Source organism: Taeniopygia guttata, chromosome 2, assembly GCF_048771995.1.
Source record: "Taeniopygia guttata chromosome 2, bTaeGut7.mat, whole genome shotgun sequence".
Taxonomy (NCBI): domain Eukaryota; kingdom Metazoa; phylum Chordata; class Aves; order Passeriformes; family Estrildidae; genus Taeniopygia; species Taeniopygia guttata.
The window spans coordinates 107425695-107445891 of record NC_133026.1 but is presented as its reverse complement, the minus strand read 5'-3'; the positions used below and the strand labels follow the sequence as shown (position 1 = coordinate 107445891).

At 38.7% G+C, this 20197-nt stretch overlaps 1 long non-coding RNA gene across 1 annotated transcript in view; it reads right to left on the bottom strand.

Annotated features, from left to right (window-relative positions):
- Positions 1-19656, bottom strand: part of LOC115493864 (uncharacterized) — a 47761-nt gene extending 28105 nt beyond the window's left edge. The window contains exons 1-2 of the long non-coding RNA XR_012054371.1: positions 18841-19656; positions 16872-17021 (exon numbers count right to left, since the gene is read on the bottom strand). This is a non-coding gene — a long non-coding RNA (uncharacterized lncRNA). The remainder of the gene's footprint in view (positions 1-16871; positions 17022-18840) is intronic.
- Between the last annotated feature and the right edge of the window lie 541 nt (positions 19657-20197).

The window sequence follows — 20197 nt, the reverse complement described above, 5'->3', positions numbered from 1 at the left end:
AAAGAGAGGATAATAATATTCATTATCTTCACACATACATCTTGAGAGTGTGAGCATTTTTGCTGTATTTTTTCCCTTAATTCTCAGAAGTGCCCTGTAGATTACCAATATCATGATTACAATACTGGGCAGAACTGGAGACAAACAAATATTGCATAAGTTTCTTTATAGAGCTCTAACAACATATTGCAGACATCTTTAACTCTTATCAGTTATGCTATTCCACTCTAAGCTTAAGACAAGCTGCCCGGAAAATAGCTGCTACCTGTAGGAATGATGCCACATCATAAGACAAGCTCTGATGCAGAGCTGCCTTTAAAGACCACATCTCTGGGAGTGACTTGAAAGACTCAACAGTCAATGGCAGCACAAATTTCAGATATCCTGTAAAGGAGAAAGCAAAATACCTGTCCTACCAAAGGTTTTAAAACAGAAGCAAACAATACAGAGAAATTACAGGATAAGGAGAGGAGGGAGGGAGTTAGTGAGAGGGAGAGAAACCGCTACATCAAGCCATCTGGATTAAAACCAGATCCATCATTCTAAATTGGTGCTTGAGTGCTGAGCAAATGAGCTAAAGGAAGAAGAAAATCAGTGTGTTTGTATAGATGCATCGTAGGGCATCAAGGAAGTGCTGGTTTACATTCTAGGCAGAGGAAAGTCTGTGCACAATCTATTATCTCTGGCTGATATTATGAAGCTGTTACTAAGAAGTGAAGTGTATTTTGGGATATCCCCATGCACATGTACTGCTGACCAAGGTCTGCATTACAATCTATCCAGAACTTAGGCAGCAGTTAGTAATTAAATCTTAATGGTTATCTGCTGAGATGAAAACACTTGGGACAGAAGAAACTGAAGTTTAAGAGGCTCACCACTCCATAGAAAGAGGGTTTGGAGCCAGGAAGGGTTACCGCAGGCAAAATAAAGATATGGAATGAAAGATATGGAAGGCAGGGAAAAAAAAAAAAAAAGCAGCAGTGAGATAGGGAAGGAAGTCAAGAAAGAAGAAAAGAGAAGATCCCTGTGGACAAGCTAAACAGGAGTTAACTCATGAGCTGCAGAAGCAGCTTAGGTTGTCACAGAATGAAAAGAAACTCACACTGGGAATATAAAGAGGAGTTGTTATTTTAGGCAGGTTTGAAGATTTTCTTGCTCTATTTAGCAGAGAATAAAGATAATTTGTTTACAGCAGCACATGCACCTGAGAAATGGGCTGCAGCTCAGCATGTTCAAGCTAGATAAAAATGAGAAAGGGTAATCTGAAGTAAGGACAAATCTCAAGGACTAAAGTTAATCCTAAAACTATACAGATTTTGTTCAGATTTCAAGGCTTAAGGCACACGTATTCTAGTGTCTGGTCAACGTCTAGCCAGGCAGCTTAGCCAGATCTAAGACACGGGGGCTATTTATATATAAATGCCTTAAACAACTGAGCTTGCACCTTGCCTTGGTACAGCATCTAGCATAGCAGAACTGTCCCTAGACCATGCTTCTTTATGTGCCAAAGTCTGTCCAGAAAAAGGGTGAATCCCTGTAGACAACAATCCATTTCTCTTCTTTTACAGCATTTTCTCCACAAGTAATCTGGCTTTTGGTGATAAACCCGGTGGTCATCTTTTAAATGCAAAAAGCATCAAATGCATTTCAAAAACTTTTTTTGCTTTGTTTTCTTACATCTGCAGCATTATTCCAGCTAAAGTGAAACTGCTGTCAACTCAGGTGCTTAGACTCAACCTTCTGTGAGAAGAGATCCTGGAAAGTTCACAGCTCCAGGAACAGTGAATCACTGAATCACAGAATAGCTGGAGCTGGAAGGGACCTCTGGAGTTCATCTAGTCCAATCTCCTGCCAAGGCAGGGTCACCTAGAGGGGGTTACACAGGAATGCATCCCAGTGGGTTTGGAATGTCTCCAGCAAGGGAGACTCCAAAAACAGGAGGCAAGGTGCTATTTAAAAGCACCTCACTCATCAACCATGCCAGTCTAGGACTGTAAAGAGATGTGGAGGAAATCTTTTTCCCACAAGGATGGATATCTTTACCTTTGTGAAATGGAATAATTACTGCTTCAGATTTTTTACTTCACAGTCAAATCTGGTTGAAAGTTTGAGAGAACACTGAGTTGAAAGTTTGAGAGAACACTAGTACACACTGCAGCCATATAACCTGTACTGCTTTAGAAATCTGGATACAGATATCTTGAAATTATCTTCTCAAGGATATACATAGAATCCTAACTTGTATTCTTTCTTCAGTTAGACCTGAATAATCTGTTACATGGTAAAGATTGCTGGTTTGTTCCTCGTTCTAGTTTCTATTTAACTTAGCCTACTAAGCTCAAGGAAAGATCAGTCCACTTACAGCAGAAGTTGAAAAACACCAGGTGTTTCACTATCTTTGCTCAAACTTGCTTAAGGAATAAATTGTTCATGTCATATCCCAGACTAATCCTTCTCAGGAAAACTATCTGCCTGGTGATTTTCAGAGATGCTGAAAGGAAAAGAAATACTTAATACTTTAAAAAAAAATACTTTGAGCAAGTTGGTTTTTCACTTAAAATTCCATTACTTCCTTCAGAAAGCAGCTTTTAAAATCAAAAGAAAAATCAGCTTCTAAAATCAAATTGGAGACAGACCCTGCTTCTGAACCTGTCAGCTTGCAATATCTTAGAATTGAAAATCCTTGCAGCCCCAGAGTCATCATATCATTCTAGGTCAATTCCCTTCGGAAGTAAGGCTTGAACAGTTCCACTGTGTACAAGTGTGTATACACACATTTGAATCCTGTGGCTCACCTCAACTGTGAAGAAAGGTGGAAAGCGCGAAGATAATTTTCTACAAGTTTCTCATAAACTGGCAGCAGAGAGAAACTCTCTGCATGCTCTGGCAGATCCAAGACACCACTTCCAAAACTAAATCTCACTTTATCAGACTTTAGAATCCACACTGCAGGACCGCTGCAGCAAAGATCCCAGTCAGAGCTCCTGAATAATTAGAAGATACAAAATCATTAGGAAGAAGTCCAGCACTCTCAAAATAACTTGTTAAAAGTCAAATAGCTCTGTAAATATACAAACAGTTTGAGCATCCTCTGCTTCCTTTCCCATTGCAGGTTGGAGTACTGCCAGGAAAAAATAAAAAAGATGAAGACCAAAAAACCAATATAAGAACTTCAAGCAGGTTCCACATTTGTGCTTTTGTGATTTTTTTGTGATTTGAAACAATGTGGTGCTCCCAAATGTAAATAAACATATTTTTACCACTATGTTTTATTTCCTTCCTCCCAAATGTGATATAATAGTAAATGGTCAGAGTCTATAAAGCACATGCAAACTTTGAAGAGATAGGGAAGAGCATGGGGCTACTGGAAACTGCTGGTCAAATTACTTTGTTTAGAGAAATACATCCCAGACAGATGCATGACTCATATCCACTGCCATCTGTTAGACAGAAATAAGCCATCTTTGCCTCATTAAGGTAGAAATTATCCTCTTTTGTAGTCAAAGATGACCTGCTGACCTGGACCCCAACAGCTCAGATCAAGCAGGTTGGGATAGTTGATGGTATTAGGACCATTTCCTTGCTACTCTCAAAAATTATCATTTAACCAAATTTCCATCTTCTCCTTCTGAAATAATTCCTCCAGGCATTAGGATTCATTTCCCTCCCTTCTGTCCTTGGTTGAAGGCAACTAAACTGAATAAACTGTAGCAGAGCATCCCTAATCATAATAAATCCTCGTCTCTCCTGGAGCCTGGTGAAAATCCCCTGGATATGGGAGTGATGCAAGATGGGATTCAAAACAACTGTGAGGCCTAAAGACCAATTCTGTGGGCATCAGCATCCAGACAGCAGGTAAAACTGTCAGCCCCATGAGGAACAAAGCCAGAGGATCATCAGCTTTGCAGCTCTCAGCCAAGCTAGGAACGTCCAGGTGCTCCCTGCAGCCATGAAGCCACAGCAGTGCTCTTGAAGGGGTCCTGCCAAACGTGTGCCACCTGTGAAAACCACTGACCATAGGGAGGCTATGGGCTGACAGGACAGAGATGGCTTTTGCATCCAAGAATTCAAATTCAGATTCCAATAAAGGCATATTCTGCTTGCAGTCTGTGTGGGTGCAGGCTAATTTTGTGTGTGTGCACAAACTACAAAGGGTTGTGTTTCTTGACCTTCCTCACTCCCAGCAACGTGTTATAATTTGGGGTAAAAAAAATGTAACACAAGAAGAGCGCTCTTGTATGCACATATCCAGCAAAAGTGCTGACTGCAACTGTAAGTTGGTAGAACTACAAAACAGTGAATATAGAGAAGGATGAAGTTAAGGTTTCTATTCCAGAATTTCCAGTTATTTTACAGTCTACTTTCTATTTGTGGACTCCACTTCTGAGCACAGACTGCAGGCTGAAATACTAGGAAACACAATGGCTGAGCTGGGACTATCTCAAAATTATGGACTTCTCTATCACCACAGATACAGCTACAGATACAGTTTTCATAATATCAAGTGCTTCAGAAAGGGAATATACATTCTCTTGTTGCAAATTCTGCCAAGATTACCTCCCCCCGAAGATCAATTTCATAGCTATGGCCACACTACAAAGAATATTCCTCCCGTCTAATTCGCAAATAAAACAATAGAGACATTATAAATAAAAGGTATCCAATCTTTACAATTATGACAATTTAAACGCTGAAACATGATATTCCTTTTTTTCTCTAAGGCTGGTGAATTATGAGACCAAAACTTTTCTCTCACCCTCACCAACCACCATCTCAGGAAAAAAAATGGTTTACACCTGCATTTTACAAAACACCTGAGCTGTGCTGGAGTGTGTCTGACCTGATGCAAACAAGCAAGCACAGCATGATGCCTATTTCCTAGCAGTGTACAGCCTAATTAGATGGAGACCCAAAAGTTCTTGTCAACTCCTATACCAGGGGAACTTCCTTCTAGCTCTTCACAAAGCAACAACACTCCTGTGATGCCTTAAGTTTTAGCGTTCATATTTTTCAGATTCTGTACTGCCTTAGTGTGTCACTCTGAACTTCATATAAAGTGTTAGCAAGTTCTCTTCACAGTTTAGTTAAACAAAAAAATCCTTTTCCAGCCTGAGAACCAAGGACACCGTTGCAGCTTCAGGCCCAAAAGTACAAACAACAGTGAATTGAAGAGAGAAACTGGGAGGATGGGACTTCTTAAACTGTGATTGGACAATTGACGCCAATCTGTAAATGGACCAAAACTTATACAAGTGTGAAAACTCATGACCTGTCATCCATCTTGCATCCATCTTGGGTCCATCTTGAGTGGAGCCATGGCCAGTCTCTTGTACTGCCCAAAGTGTATCCTTTGAAGGCCTTTTAATAAATGCCTACTTTATTCCTTTGACACTGTCTAACCTCTTTTCCAGGTAGCCACTCAGGCATCACCTGCACACCACAAAAGCAATTAATTAGGATTTCCATAAGTATGGGAAGAATGGCTAAAAGGTTTTGAAAGCTCAGTATTGCATGCAAAGATATTGGATCAGCAAGAGTTGCAATATGGTTGAGGGTTTTGGGATTTTCATCTAGTCTAGGTTGGAATTTGGAAAAAAAATGGGATGTGAATATGTCAGAAAAGCTTGCTTGTTTTTTAAAGCCCTACAAAAATGTTTGAAGAATTGCCAGGGACAGTTTCACTTTTCCTTTACTGTCCATCAGACCTTTCCCATTATTTTCTGTCAGAAGGTGAAGAAAAGGGATAGATGAATAAAGAAGCATTGTGGAAAAACATTTATTTGTTTTGTTTTACAAAGCTGTAATCTTGTTGTTAGAATTAGCATAATTTTAATTAGGCTTAGACAGAAGTTAGAAGTTGGCTTCCATCTGTGCCTGTGTGCTTGCAGGGACATGCTATACCTGCTAACAACAGGGGATTTGCACGTGTGTGTGTGTTTAGAAATTATCTGCAACATTTTTGAAGCCCTCTTTCTCAAGTCTAATATCCCTGCAATGATATCCAAAACAGAGGCTGAGTTAGCCTGGACATGTCACTAAGATGGATGAAAGCTATCCTGACTTAGATGAAAACTCCATGACTGATATTGGGAGGAGACTTTTTATGAAGTCCTATACTGATTACTGATACCAATACTAATACTCTTTTTAACTATTATTTACCTCATTAGAAAAGTTCTCATTTGCTTCATCTCGTAGTTTTTTCGGTTCACTGTACCAGTGCTGAGCTTTTTTTCTTCCATATATGCATAAATTGTTGCTGGCTGACTGCAGTCACATCTTTAAAGCTCACTTCTACAAATGCAGAAAGAGCTAACTGCTCTGAATACCTGATGTTCACGGGGGTTTAGGTCTAAACTGGTTTTCTAGCCCTTTAGGCACACACATTTGAAAAATTTGTTCCTAGGAATGTCCTTCTAGTTGAATAATTTTAATCATAGAGTTTGGAGTAGGTTTCTTTTTGTCTCTTCTTTTTTTTTTTCTTTTTTCCTTTGCATTTTCTTTTTTCTTCTTCTTCTTTTATTTTTTTTTAATTGCATAATCACTTGTGTGTGTGTGTGAAAAGCTACTGCTGTAGAAAGTGTGACATACAGTCTAGTGTAACTTATCAAATCCAGGCTGTCTGGCAGTCGATTTCAAGCACATCATGTTTGTCTCATGAGCTGTGACTACAGCCCATATAGTTTTGATTTCTAGATCTTGTGACTGGCCACATACAGCTGCTGTTTACAGAACTGTCATATTTAGGCAGAGGGTGTTAAAGCAAACCTTCTTACGCTATAGAGATTAGTTGCAAGAGTTTAATCAGGGAAATAAAATAGGAGCAGACTACAAAAAATGTCTAGGTACTGCAAAAGCTCTGTGTTAAAAAAAGCAATCAGAGCATATACAATACACCTACACACTCATACACAGACAGGTGGGTACGATTATATACTTAGGTGTATATACAGAAGCACACTTCTATGATAGTTGAAAAAATAACTTTAATACTCATGAATTGTATGCAGTAAATAGCATTCATATTCAGGTTACAATCTGTCAATTAAGAAGGTTGTTCCAATATATTTTGCTGTCAAAGACATATAAATCTCACTTGCAAACAAATCCCTTTTTTATTTAAGAAAATATTTAAGAGATGCTCCTTTTACTGAACTCTTTTTCTGCCAACCCTTCTATAAGAGAAGGGTACAGTAAGTATCCTAAACTAAGAATTATAGATGATGACATTCTCTTTCATTATCTGGGATAATAAGCAATTTTCATTCCTTGGAAACAAGCAGACTCTACAGCAAGCCTAAATAAATAAATAAAAAGATGCATAATAGATGCTAGGATCATATAATGTTTCTCTTAATTTCAGGAGTTTTTATGGATGAAAAAGTTACACTGTGGATTGAAGATTATTTGGAACAGAAAATAAGATATCTTGCAAGTAAGATCTTTAATTTTATTTTAGAAATATTATTATGCTTTCAAAAAATGATACTGTCTAACATATAATGTCAGAAGAGGTATTGAAATTTGCAGCTCTGGAGGTGTGCATTTGTTCCTTTTTAGCTGATTATAAAAGCATCAATGACTCAGAGTCTTCACTTGAAATTAAACAGTGTCTTTAGCAAGCAAATTTGACAGAACAAAGAAATATTTTAAAAAATTTGAAAAATATCCACGAGAAAATTGCTGATAAACATCAGTAAGAACTAAATAGAAAATAATACACTGGAAATGGATAGATGGAAGCAGCTACTGTTGATATTGTTTTATAAGTCTCTTATCCCCTGTACAAATTTGCTTTAAATAGTAGCTTAGTTAGAGCCAAAATGACAGTCTAAGAACATCAAGATGTCAACTCATACACTGTTACTGCTTTTAGAAGAAGACAGTAACTAATTTTAAGGGGGTACATGTTATACAGACTCTGTCTGGTTTATTTCACAGAGCTGGTTCATTTCTTGTCCTAGCCCATTTCTGATGCAAGCCCAAATTTGGGAAAGTATTTACAATTCATTTAAAATAGATGAACAGTGTCCTTTGAAAGACATATTTAGTTTCTTTAAAGGAAGGAGAAGGCTAAGGACTAGGAATGGATTTACCAGAGTAACAAAAATGTCACATAAGTGCTTTCCTGCACCCTCACACCAACCCTAGATAAACACTTTAGTGCAATCTGAAACTGTATGCATAACTCCAGCTGTGCCATTCCTCATCTCCATGCTTAATGGTGGCCTCTCAGTGCTTCTTTGATTTAAGACATTTGTTCTTTTGTCCTCTGTGGTAAAATTACAGGATGTTATTCCTCCCTCCGGCTTTACAGCTACAAGTTGACATGTAGACGAACTGAGGCATCAGGTAAATTTCAAGACACATTGTCACCAACAAGAAGAGAAGACACAATACGAGACCTTTTCTGCATTTCAGAGAACGTGCTTAGATGACATTTGCCCATTACCTAAATATCCCAGCAACAAGTGAAGAAACCCTGTCCCCTTGTTCTCAAACACGTTATGTCCACATTGCATGAAGCCTGTCATATGAGTTTAAATATAGTTTGCAGACATAAATAATAAAAAAGATAAAAAGAAAAGAGAAGCCACTCAAGAACCAAAGCATAGAAGGCATATTTCATTTGGAAACAGGTGTCAAATCAGATAGGGAAGGGAAAGAATGGATCCAGGAACAGGACCAGCAGAGATGAAAACTCTGGTCAAAAACCAGCAAACACTATAAAACTATCAGATACACTGCTTCTAGAGGTGACAAAGATAAAATGAGTTAGTATTTTATTTCACATGCATCTTATGGTTGTTGCACACTTAAAAATCCATCCCTCTACTCAATCATAACTCTTTTGAAACACAATTTGTTCAGCAACTGTTTCCTACCTTTTTTTTCCCAAACAGATGCAAGTCTAAAATTCATCTGACTACAGAAGCTATACAGACTTCAGTAAATAATATGTTCTATTAAAAAACAATTAATTTTTTGGCTTTGACAATTCACTGGATGTTTATTGTTTAGATAAAGGGAATCTAAAGGTCTTCTCTCAAGAAAAGTTGTTCCTTTGTTGTCAAATGGTAAAGGACACTAATAATGGAGTATTAAAACAAAGCAAAAAATTGACAATGAAAATACATACACCTGTTTTATCCAAAGTCAAATGCTGCTTTCCACTTATCAGGAAAACAGATTGCAGTACTCACAAAATATTTTCTTTGCTGGTATAATGAAGAACTTTCTTTTCAAAGGCAGATGACTGAGATAAATATTTATTCTGGTGAGCCTAGTGTAAAATGCCTATATTCTTTAGAGAAGCATTAAACAATTAAACAGACTGAATTTCATTTGAATTTGAAAAATTAGAAGGCACTTTATACAATTTAGCATAGTAGCTGCAAAGTAGGACTATGTCCTATATAGGTGACAGACTGAAGCTCAAAACAGGAAACCTTGTGCTTGAAACATTGGCATTTACTTGCACAGCAGTGGCTTACACAGCATTCTGCTACTCAACACCGCATCCTTGGCTTGTGTAAAGTATTTGGAGGATTTAATAGCCCAGAGCTCTGACTGATTTTATTCTTCACACCTGCAGGGTTGTGATCACAGAGAAGTAGTAGGATGGCTCCTATGGCTGGAGTGTTGGGAGTGAAGGATGCTTTAGGAAGGACAGGCAGGGGAAGTGCTGAAGAACATCATCAGTGATCAGCTGGAGTGCACAGAGCTCTGCCTTGGAACGGATGAGAAGACAACAGAGAACTTGTTGGATCAAAGGATCAAAGGAAGGGCAGGGACAGGTGACTTTATACTGGGCATCTGCTACAGGCTGATGCCTACCAGGAAGATTGAGTGCCTGAGGTACTCTGTAGACAGGTATGAGCAGTCTCACATTTACAGGCCATAGTCCTAAGGGGGAACTTCTGTTGGAGGGTCAATACAGAAGGTCAGTAAATCCAGGAGGTTCTTGGAACACAATGATGGTTACTTCCTTCTCCAAGTGACAGAGGAACCAAAGAGGAGAAGCACTGTGCTGGACCTTGTTCTCACCAACAAGGAGAGGGACTAGTGGGAAAGGTGAAGCTCAAGGACAGCCTTGGTTGCAGCGACCAAGAATTGGTGGCATTTGAGACCCTTACAGCAGAGAGGGCTCACAGCAAGCTCCCTATCCTGGACTTCAGGAAAGCAGACTTGCGCTTCTTCAAGGATTTGCTTGGTAAGATACCAGAGAATAAATTCCTGGAGGAAAGAGAGGCCCTGGAAAGCTGGTTAATATTCTTATCCAGACTCAGGAGCAATGTATCCAAAAAAAGAGGAAGTCAGGCAAAATCACTAGGAGGCCTCTGTGGACGAACAAGGAGCTCCTGGTCAAACTCAAACACAAAAGGTTTAGAGAGGATGGAAGCCAGAACAAGTAGCCTAAGAGGAGAAACACAATGAAATTGTCTGAGCTACTAGAGATCGTTTTAGGAAAGCTAAAGCCATGATAGAATTAAATCTGACCAGGAATGTCATGGGCAATAATAAAAGCTTCTACAGATATGCCAGTGATAAAAGAAAGATTAGGGAAAATGCTGCTTGTCTCCAGAAAGAAATGGGAGACCTGGTTATCTGGAATATGCAGAAGTCTGAGGTACTCTATGACTTTTTTTTTGCTCAGTCTTCACTGGCAAGTGCTCCAGCTACACTGCCCAGGTTAAGAAGACAAAGGCAGGGACTTAGAGAATGAAGAAATTTTAGCTGTAGGAGAAGATCAGGCTTGAGAAGATCAGGCTGGAAAAGACTACCTTGAGACCTTACAGAGAAATTGGAAATGTTCCATCCCTGGAAGGGTTCAACGACAGGTTGGATGGAACTCTGAGCAACCTGGTCTAGTGGAAAGTGTCCCTGACTATAGCAGGAAACCTAGAACTAGATGATCTATAAGATCCCTTCCAATTCAAGCCATTCTATGATTTTATGATTCTATGGGAAGTGACTGGTTTTACAATTAAGTAATTTCAAATCTTTCAGCTGCTGCAGCAGTTAAGATCTGTTCTTTATTCACCAGGTAGGGCATAGTCTTCACATCTAGACTAACATCTAAAGGGAAAAGGTATCAAACTGCATGACTGAAAGAACTACTAATCATTTATGCATACTGTTTGGAAACAATTCTCAGGTCTGAAAAGTGCCTTTCGAATAAATACAGACCAAGGAAATGTAATCATCAAAAACAACTCAGACATCACACTCTTCAAAAGGAACAAATTATCATCATGACATGTAATAGCTCTTGAACAACATTCACAGCCCTGTCAGGGGTTTTAAAAGATTGACAAAACGGGATGTGGATATTAAATTTATTTTTTTCCTACATAAAATGCACATGCACGATAACAGTTTCCCAGCAAGCTGAACTTCACAGTTTTTGTCATTTTTTTACAGGCTGTCTTGATTTATAGGAAGTGTTATTTCTAGTATGTGAGCCACAGTGCAAGGGGAACTGCTGTCTCTGGCCATGCACAACTGACCCAGTTCTTTACATGTGGAGATTAAAAGCGAAGAGTCTGGAAAATATGATGTTGACCCCCACATCCAGGTTCTGAAAGCTTCACAGCATTCCCAAGTTATGAGTCCCAGAATCCAAAGCTTCCCTGGGACTAATCTTTCCCATTGGTATCTGTTAAAATAAGAAGGAGACCATTTCTGGAGGTTGTTTCTTTCATTCCATATCCTGAGGCTGAAGCCCTGGATTTGTCCAGGGAGACCTCTAGTATGCAACCTCGGAAAGAACTATGGGAAATTCTCTCCTCCCTCTGGGAGACCACCCACACAAGGTTGCCCCACTGATCCCAGGCTGAAAGGCTTTGGTTCCCTCTTCTGCCACGGAAGTGTGTCCCAAAAGTCACACCAGCTGTCCCAGAACTGGCTGGTTCCTCCTCTGCAGCTTCAGGCAGCGTGGGAGACAGGCCACCCACTGCCATGGCCTTGCCTCCCTCAGGCAACTTTGTGTTTCTCTTTTCTGTTTGCTTGTTGGCTTTTTTCCCAGTACCAGGGGCAGGTCTGAGTTGTCAGCAGCTTATCACAAGAGAAATATTGGGCTTCACTTCTCCTACTCCCACCCCATCTACTTCTGCTCCTCTGCCCTGGTTCCCAGTGAGAAGGGGAAGGGATGGAGAAAAAGGAGTATCTTTTACATGTTCAGTGCACTGACCTTTGCTACAAGCTGGTCTTTTTTCTTGAATAATGTGGATAAGCTATCAGCAGAGTGTTTCTCTCCACAGTGGTGGCCAATGCCTCAGACCCATAGACATCTCCCTCCCTCCTCAAACTGAAATGCAGCATACTGAAGGTCACAATAATAACAATGGATCTATTCCTCAGAGTTGGTTTTCAAAGCACAGAGAATGAATGAAATCCCCATCTGTTGCTTTATAGCCCGCTGATTTAATCCTCTGAATCACTAGCAGTGATAAAGGAAGTGCTGGACATGTGAGAGAGCCATCCTAAGTCCTTTCTGCCACACTGCTATGGCTGCAGGAAGAAAAGCCACTCAAGCTGAAAAAGAGGTTGGTGGTTACAGAGAAGTCTCTGTGAGGAGTTCTCATCTCTGGGAAGGACTCAGTGGTCTGAAATAGCCTGGGACTGTTGATCTCCAGGGTGTGCTGGAAGAAGATGAATGTCTCAAGTATTCCTCCGCTCATACCAGTGATGACCGTGACATCTTCAGAGAATGAATTTGTGCCAATCTGTAACAAGTGAGGGGAGAATGTGGTCGCCTGCTGTAAGTGTTGACAGCAAATTGCCAGGTTTTCTTACTTTGTCTTTATATTTTGTATTGAAAGATCCTTTGTGTACATCCGAAAAAGGTGACATATACGTACAGACAAGTAGTGATGGCTGTGCCTTGGTTTCCCCCTGCCACCCTCCTGTGATGTCACTTACTCTTCAGCTGTTATTTACTGGAATTGTGCAATAGGCTCATATTTCCCTTGTGCAGGTAAATCTACAGCCTGGACACCACCTGTAGCCATAATACTTTCAGCTCAGCTTTAGCCTTGAGGCACTAGCAGCTTTTCCCTCTTTAGTAGGGCTGGGAACAGGTGTCCTTTGTTCACTTTGCTTTAGTGTGGAACCTGTGCTGCAGGGAGGGAGATGAAGGAAGGGATGGAAGGGTGATTTAGAAGTGAAGCTGTTAAAAGGGAGACTGGTGTCTCCTCTCAGTCTCAGGTGGATTTCCTTTTGTTTAGTCTAACAGAAGAGAATCATATTTCCTGCTCTGCATGCACAAACAAAAATATAAGAAAAAAAAACCCTCTCAATAACGGTATTGAGAGTTATGGGCTTAGTGGGGAAAAAATGAAACAGGAACAAAACAGCCCCCCTCACAATCCCAGCTTCCTTGGATGGCACAAAGCATCATAAAACAAAATTCTACAGCTTATACTGTAGAACGGGGATATACAGTACTGCCCATAAAATTAGTCATGTGTTATTGCACAAAGTGGTGTTTTCCATAAGAGCTGCCTATTTAGCAAGCTTGATCAAGAACATTAAATATGAAAATAAGAAGAAAACATTTAACATTGTTGAAAAGTAATTAAAAATATATTTCACCATATGCTTCCCTGCCATTACTTCATTTCAGCAAAACAAATGCCTAGAGCATTTATTATCCCCCATCATTTTTTAAAGAGGCCTAATGTTTCCATTTGGCACAGGAGACACACAGATAAAATGAATCAGCCCTGAAATGAATTGTGTGAAATGCATTTGTCTGAATTCAAAAAGCTTCTCTGTAATCAAAAAATGCAGAAGTATTTCTATTCTCTCAAAATCCGTATCTGAAAAATAACCATTTTCTGCTGGTTTTGCACTGTAATCTTTGACACAAAGGCAAAAATTCCTTTATCTTTATTAGGGTTCTGCTCCAGTTAGAGTCAGTTTTACAAAGTTCAGGTTGCTAACACAGCTCCTAAACAGCCTTAGTAGTAAAAAAGCAAAACAAAATTAAAAATTTTAAAAACATAAATAAAGTACAACAATACATCAAAAAGCTTTCAAAGCACAACTAAACTCTTGAGACTGAGTTCATCCACTGTGCAGTTATGCTGTTTCTTGCACTGTGATGCCAGGCATAAATTTGACCACAGGGTTTTAAAAGATAGATTATAAGCAATTTTATTTTAATTCATGGTGGACAGAAGAAAAAGGTATCTTCTTTCATAAGTGATGACTCAAAGAACAGTAGTTTGCAGGGCTGCATTTTGAGATTTATTTTTGAAAGTGATGTATCTCTGGCCAGTTAAAGGCAGGGAGAGGAGGGCAGATATTATTCTTCAGAAGAATAATGGATTAATAAAACAGCCACTTAAAAAAAAAAAGTCGTTGTTTGTGTCAAGTAATAAAAACAACCATAATTAATGAAAATAATTTATAAAAACAGCTGGATAAATATGTTCATGCTGTGTAGTTGATGTGGTAGTTTATTCATTACTGGCACTGAAACACACGCTGTGTCTCTTTGTCTTTACACTGACTCCTTTTGAGCGTGTGAAACCTGACCCACAAGCCTGTATACCAAAGCTCTGCCATGCAGGACAATTCACTGGCACTGACCTGGTACGTCGCTGTGAGACAAGTGACCTGAGACAGAAATCAAACACAGCAGATTCTTCCTGGGTGACCGGAGGCAAGGAATGCGTTAGAAGTGATGTGAGAAAGCCCTACGATAGTCTGTAATAGTCCCTCCCTTTCTGGGAGCAATGAGGGGAGACAGAAGCAACTGAGGAGGAAAGGGTATATTACATTAGTCCAAAAGATCTGTCTTTTTCTGTCAATTCATAGAAGGAAGCACAGAGAAAAATGTGGTAAGAATCAGGGAAATGTGGATACAGGCTTTGGGTCTTTCAGTGGACTCAGTAGGAGCAAATTTTGCCATGGTGCCACAAAGCCCATAGCATGTTTCTGATATCAAGTAAGATGTCTTTCCTTCTCCCTTCTTCTATTCCACCCAATAAAGTATTTCAGTTCAAACATCACATTCTGTTCTCATTTGGAAAAAAAAATGAAAGTGCAGCACTGGCTTCAAATTACATCTACAAATGGGAAACCTGGATTGAAATGTTTCAACTGAAAACCACGATGGGGCTTGGTAGCCTGGAAACTCCCAAGGGAATTATTATCCTTCACTGCTAACCACCATTAAAAAACATGACAGGAGAAATGTCTAAATATTATCAGATGCATAGTTAAACCACGTTATCTAACAGAAGAGTGTGTTTTGCAGCAGATGCAATTTTGTTATGGTTCCACATGACAGAAGCTGGCTCTTCAATTCAAGAGATGGGTTTGTTCAGCTCTGGAAGTCCCTTTTTAAGAAACTCTTTATCAGGCAAGAGTACAACACTGATGCAGAGAGAAGAGGTGATGGAGCTGGGGAATGGAACAGATTTCCATCTTTATCAAGGAGACCAAAGGCCTATGCTGATCAATGAATCCCATCAATACGTAATGTATTTCGAGCACAAGGGTCGCTTTTCCTTTACAAAAGAAAATAATCTGGGTTTGAATGAGTTTCTTTAGCATTTCCAGCTCATGATTTGATCTGCTCTTAGAAGTTGTGCTAGCATTACTGAGTGGAAGAGGAGTATAAAAAGAAATCACACTTTAAACCAGAACATGGAGACTTAGCTCCTCAAAACCAGATTTTATTTTCTACTGAAAGAGGAACAGTTTTTCTAATGTAAGATGCATTTCCACTTCAGAAACCTGCTGGTGTCAATTGGTATAACTATACTGGTAGACCATTATAGATGCAAACAATCCCCGTAAAACAAATTAAGAATTTAAGTACAGATTCTAAGAAGTTTACTTAATATTTGCAAACTGATGTGAGACCTCCAAGTGAAAGGAATTCTTAAATGCTGCTAGATTAACTACTAAATTAGGAATATTTGACTAATTCAGTTAGTTGAAAAATCTTCCACTATTTTATAATGTCTAAAATAATCTATAATCTTCTAAAGCCTCAGCATGGTGGATTTGTAGTATAAAGCTGAAAAGCAGAGGAAGGAGAAATGTCAATAACACTCAGCATGGCTACTCCCCAGATTAGCTGTATATGCCTAGAAAAGGCATTTCCTACATTCCAGCCTGGCATGTATGTCATATATCCTGGGATATATGTCCCAAGGGCCTCTCAGCTTCCAGGACCCAGACATTCAATAGTACCAAACAGCATCATAACAATGTTATATCTATTCCCCAATTAGTGTGCATACTGTAGATATTAATGCATGATATGTTTTAATTAACTGGTATTTTTAGCTGCTCAGAATGACTGAAACTCACTTTTCTCTACCAAGGATGTATATTGTGTTAAGTGTAAATTAGCTCTATTTTGAGCTCAGAAATTGTGCATAAAACTGTTGTTGTCCAGATTAAAAAAAAAAAAATCTGTCTGAAAGAGAATGACTAAATAATTGTCATCTCCTGACAAACATAAAAGCAGAGGAGGAAACACATATGTGATTTGGAAACAGGATTACTCATAGATTCAGAAGTATTAAATCCAATTACCTTGCTTGATTCATCAATAAATGGGAAAGTAGTATTTGTTTTATTATCAAATTAAGTTATTCGTTGGAAGTAATCCACTTAAAATAATTGTTTCCTAGCATCAAGGAAAAGTAATCAGTAAAAAGGAACATAAAATGTCTTTCTACTACTTTCTCTGTAAAAGGCTTTTTCACATTTTTCTGAGCACAAGATAAGTCTATTATAAACAGTGGAAGAGAAATTCATGGAATCCAGATAAGTAAATTCTGCTTTTAAAACATCTTTTGCTCTAACTACATGGCACAGTGATTTAGAAGCAAAAGTTCTCACACCTTAGATTCAGAATAAAATGGTCTTCTGGGAACTCCACAATTCAGCTACTGTTGAATTTTCTGTCCTCAGTGAAGCAGTGTTGGTGAAACCTTTGACTGCCAGGGCTGAAGTATTCCCAAAAGTATCCTCTGCTCACAGGACATTACTTTCTGTGTGTAGAGTACAAAAATATTGTCACTGCTGGTTCACCAATATTGGCACAACAAATACAGGTTCACCTATCTCAGGAGTAATAGTTTAAGCAGAGACAGAGGGAGATGGAAAAACTTAAAACAAGCTATCTGTTGTGGCTAAACTATACTCCTGCAATTTTATGACTTAAGTGTGTGGAACCTGAAAATGTAATATGAGGAGCAAAACAGGAGAAAAATACTAAAAATCTTAACCTTTTATTTTTTCTAAATCTCCTTTCTGCAAGGCAGCAATGTCCCCTACAGTTTTTGAACTCTCAAAGAATAAGGCACCTAGAACACTGCCTCATGTTCAGAGTTGGGTATGCAAAAGAATAAAACATCCCTCAGCTTATTGAAATCATAAATCCCACCAATGCAGAAAAGGCTTTTATTTGTCATCAAATAACTGATTCATCTCGTGCAGCATGAGATTCAAAAGTTGGATTACAGAGATTATCTGGCAGTGACCAGAAGATTTTGTAGTCACCATATTCTAGCAAGACTAAGCTTTTTGCCCATCTGCTAGGGAAGCCTCCACTGTGCTCCTTTGTGAAGAGGTGAATCAACTTGCATTGCCATACTAGACACAGCAGCATAGAGTTTAAGACAAAGCTATGACTCACTGATGATAAATTAATTTTTAAATGAAAAGTTTTCTCACTTTGTACAAGTCACAGTCTGGAGCAGCCCTGATAGTGTAAGCTCCAAGCAAATGAACAGTTGCAAACAGTAACTAAAGATATTGATTTATGGCAATGTCTGTGGAAAGCACCATGGTGTGAGAATCTGTTTCCATGATCCAGACACCCCTTTTCCCCATGTACTCTATGCTCCTAAATTGCTAGGAGCCGCAGAACTGTACCAGACCACAGTTCTCCAATGAAAGTAGCCATTAACCCCTCAGATATTCAGGCTGTTCAGCTTTCTACTCTTGCATATATTCAAGCTAGGACCTAGCGTAGTAATGGACAAGCCACCGAATCCTTTGGAGTTAATTATTTCAGCTCAGCAATCTATTTCTGGGTGTCGCTAATATTAATGTGGAGGTTGTATGTTCTTGTCTAGGACTGTATTTTTAGCTGGCAGAGACCCATCTGAAGGCATAGTTGGCTGTCTAGGGTTGGAACAAAATGTCAAACCATCCAACATCTAAAAATATTAATGTAATTGCATGCTGAAAAGTGATAACTGAGTAAGTAAATACAAATGGATGTCAGCTTCAAATTGTGGAGTATGCTATTCTATTTTTTCTTGCATTAATTGGCATCAATCACTTTAACTTTTTAAGATTTAGTATCCAAATGTTTTTTTTCATACAACAGTGAAGTATTTTGGTTTAACTTTGAATACCTTATGAAATAATGCATCTGGATACTTAACAACAACAAAGAAACCCAAACAACCCAGTATGCTAACATATTATAACATTTACAAATATTTACATATTCTTTAAAATAATAATTGCATTGAAAAACACTAAGTTCAAAATCTCATAAAAAACTCAGGTGCTAGCATGAGGATTGGAATTGCCACTATAAACATTATAGAAACATTATAACTGCACATTCTGCTTCTGAGATAGTTTAATTCCACAGTTTCTTTTAATGATACTCATCTTCAAATGGGATTGCTGTACTTTGAAATTTTGGGGGACCTGAATTCAGTGGAGAACTGTTTAGATCGGAATAACCAATTATGTATGACAACAAAAATCTAAAATAGTCAAAGGGAGAGAAAACCAACAGTGATTAAAATAAATGAACAACGAACAAAACTCATAAATTAAATCAAATACCTTTAGGCTCCTGTGAAGTCTGAAGCATATCATTGCAGTCTAATTTCAGTGAGAAAAATCAGAGGAGGAATTCTGCACTGATTCTAAATAAAGTATACTGTGAGCACAAGGATTAACCACAGTGCACTACATAAAATATTAATCTATCTTTGTCACTTTGATTCTATGATTCCATATTTTTCAGCTCCACTATAGGAGCATTTGTGATATTTTTTTCTCCTCTTCACTACACATATCTAATTTGTCACTGAGAATTCATTTGAATAACAGATCAGAAGCACTTCTGGTGTGTGCACACAGCAAGACCATATGACCAAGAAGGAGTATGTTCCCTTGCAAAATTCTAAATTCTGAAATCCTCCATTATTTCCTTATATGAAGTCCATGGCTCTTACTTTTTAAGTTATGCTATGAACAGAACTCAGTGATGAGAAGAGTAGCAATAAGAGACTGAATCTAGAGAGTGAGGACCTGGGTCCCTTAACAATTGTGAGTCTGGGCAGATGCATCTCTGCTAAAGAAGCTGAAAGAGCTGTGTAGTCCTAGGTATTGTTATGTTCCTTACCTGCAGGGGAACTCCAAACTGGGGAAGACCCAGACTGCTCTGCAACTTTCCAATTCCTGACTTCCTCAAAAAAGGAAAATATGGTTGTGACTGAGGTGGGAACTACTGAATGTTTCAGTTTGTATGCAGAGGAGGAAATCAAAGGACCAGAATCCAAAAGTAGAGCCTCTGTGACAGGTCAGACATTGAACCAATTAAATAGAAGTGCTTTAGGCAGAAAAATCTAGCCCTTTCCCACCTTATTTTTAAAACCTGAAATCCCAAAGAAAGGTTAGCATAAAAATGAATGGAAATTAATGGATTTAATAGAAATTAATATTTCCTCTATTTGGACTTCTGCTAAGAAGTCTTATTATTTCAAATACATAGCCAAATCCCAAAAGGGTGTGTGATCTTAGGGCTTCTCTTCTCTACTTCTCATTTCACAGAACTGGGCAAACAGAGCAGCAATTAATAAAATATGGGATTTATGTTTGAAAGGAGAGAAATTATCAAGGCAGACTCAAAACGCACAAACATTTTTGTTAAACAGCAGTTTACAAAACCCTGGGTGATTAACAGAGCAATGAGTATTACTGCCAAAGGTAAAGTTCTGGGTGCATTCATCAGTTCAGACTCTATTATTTCTGAAGTACTTTGTGGGACAGAAAAAACCCTGCCACCATTCTGTCTGAATAAGGCCCCCTACAAGGGTAGAACTCACGCCCAGAAGACATCAGAAACCTTAGAACCTCAGTGCTTTTAGAAACCAGTGTGGAACTTGTCTTTTGCACTCCGTCTTTCCTCAGAAAC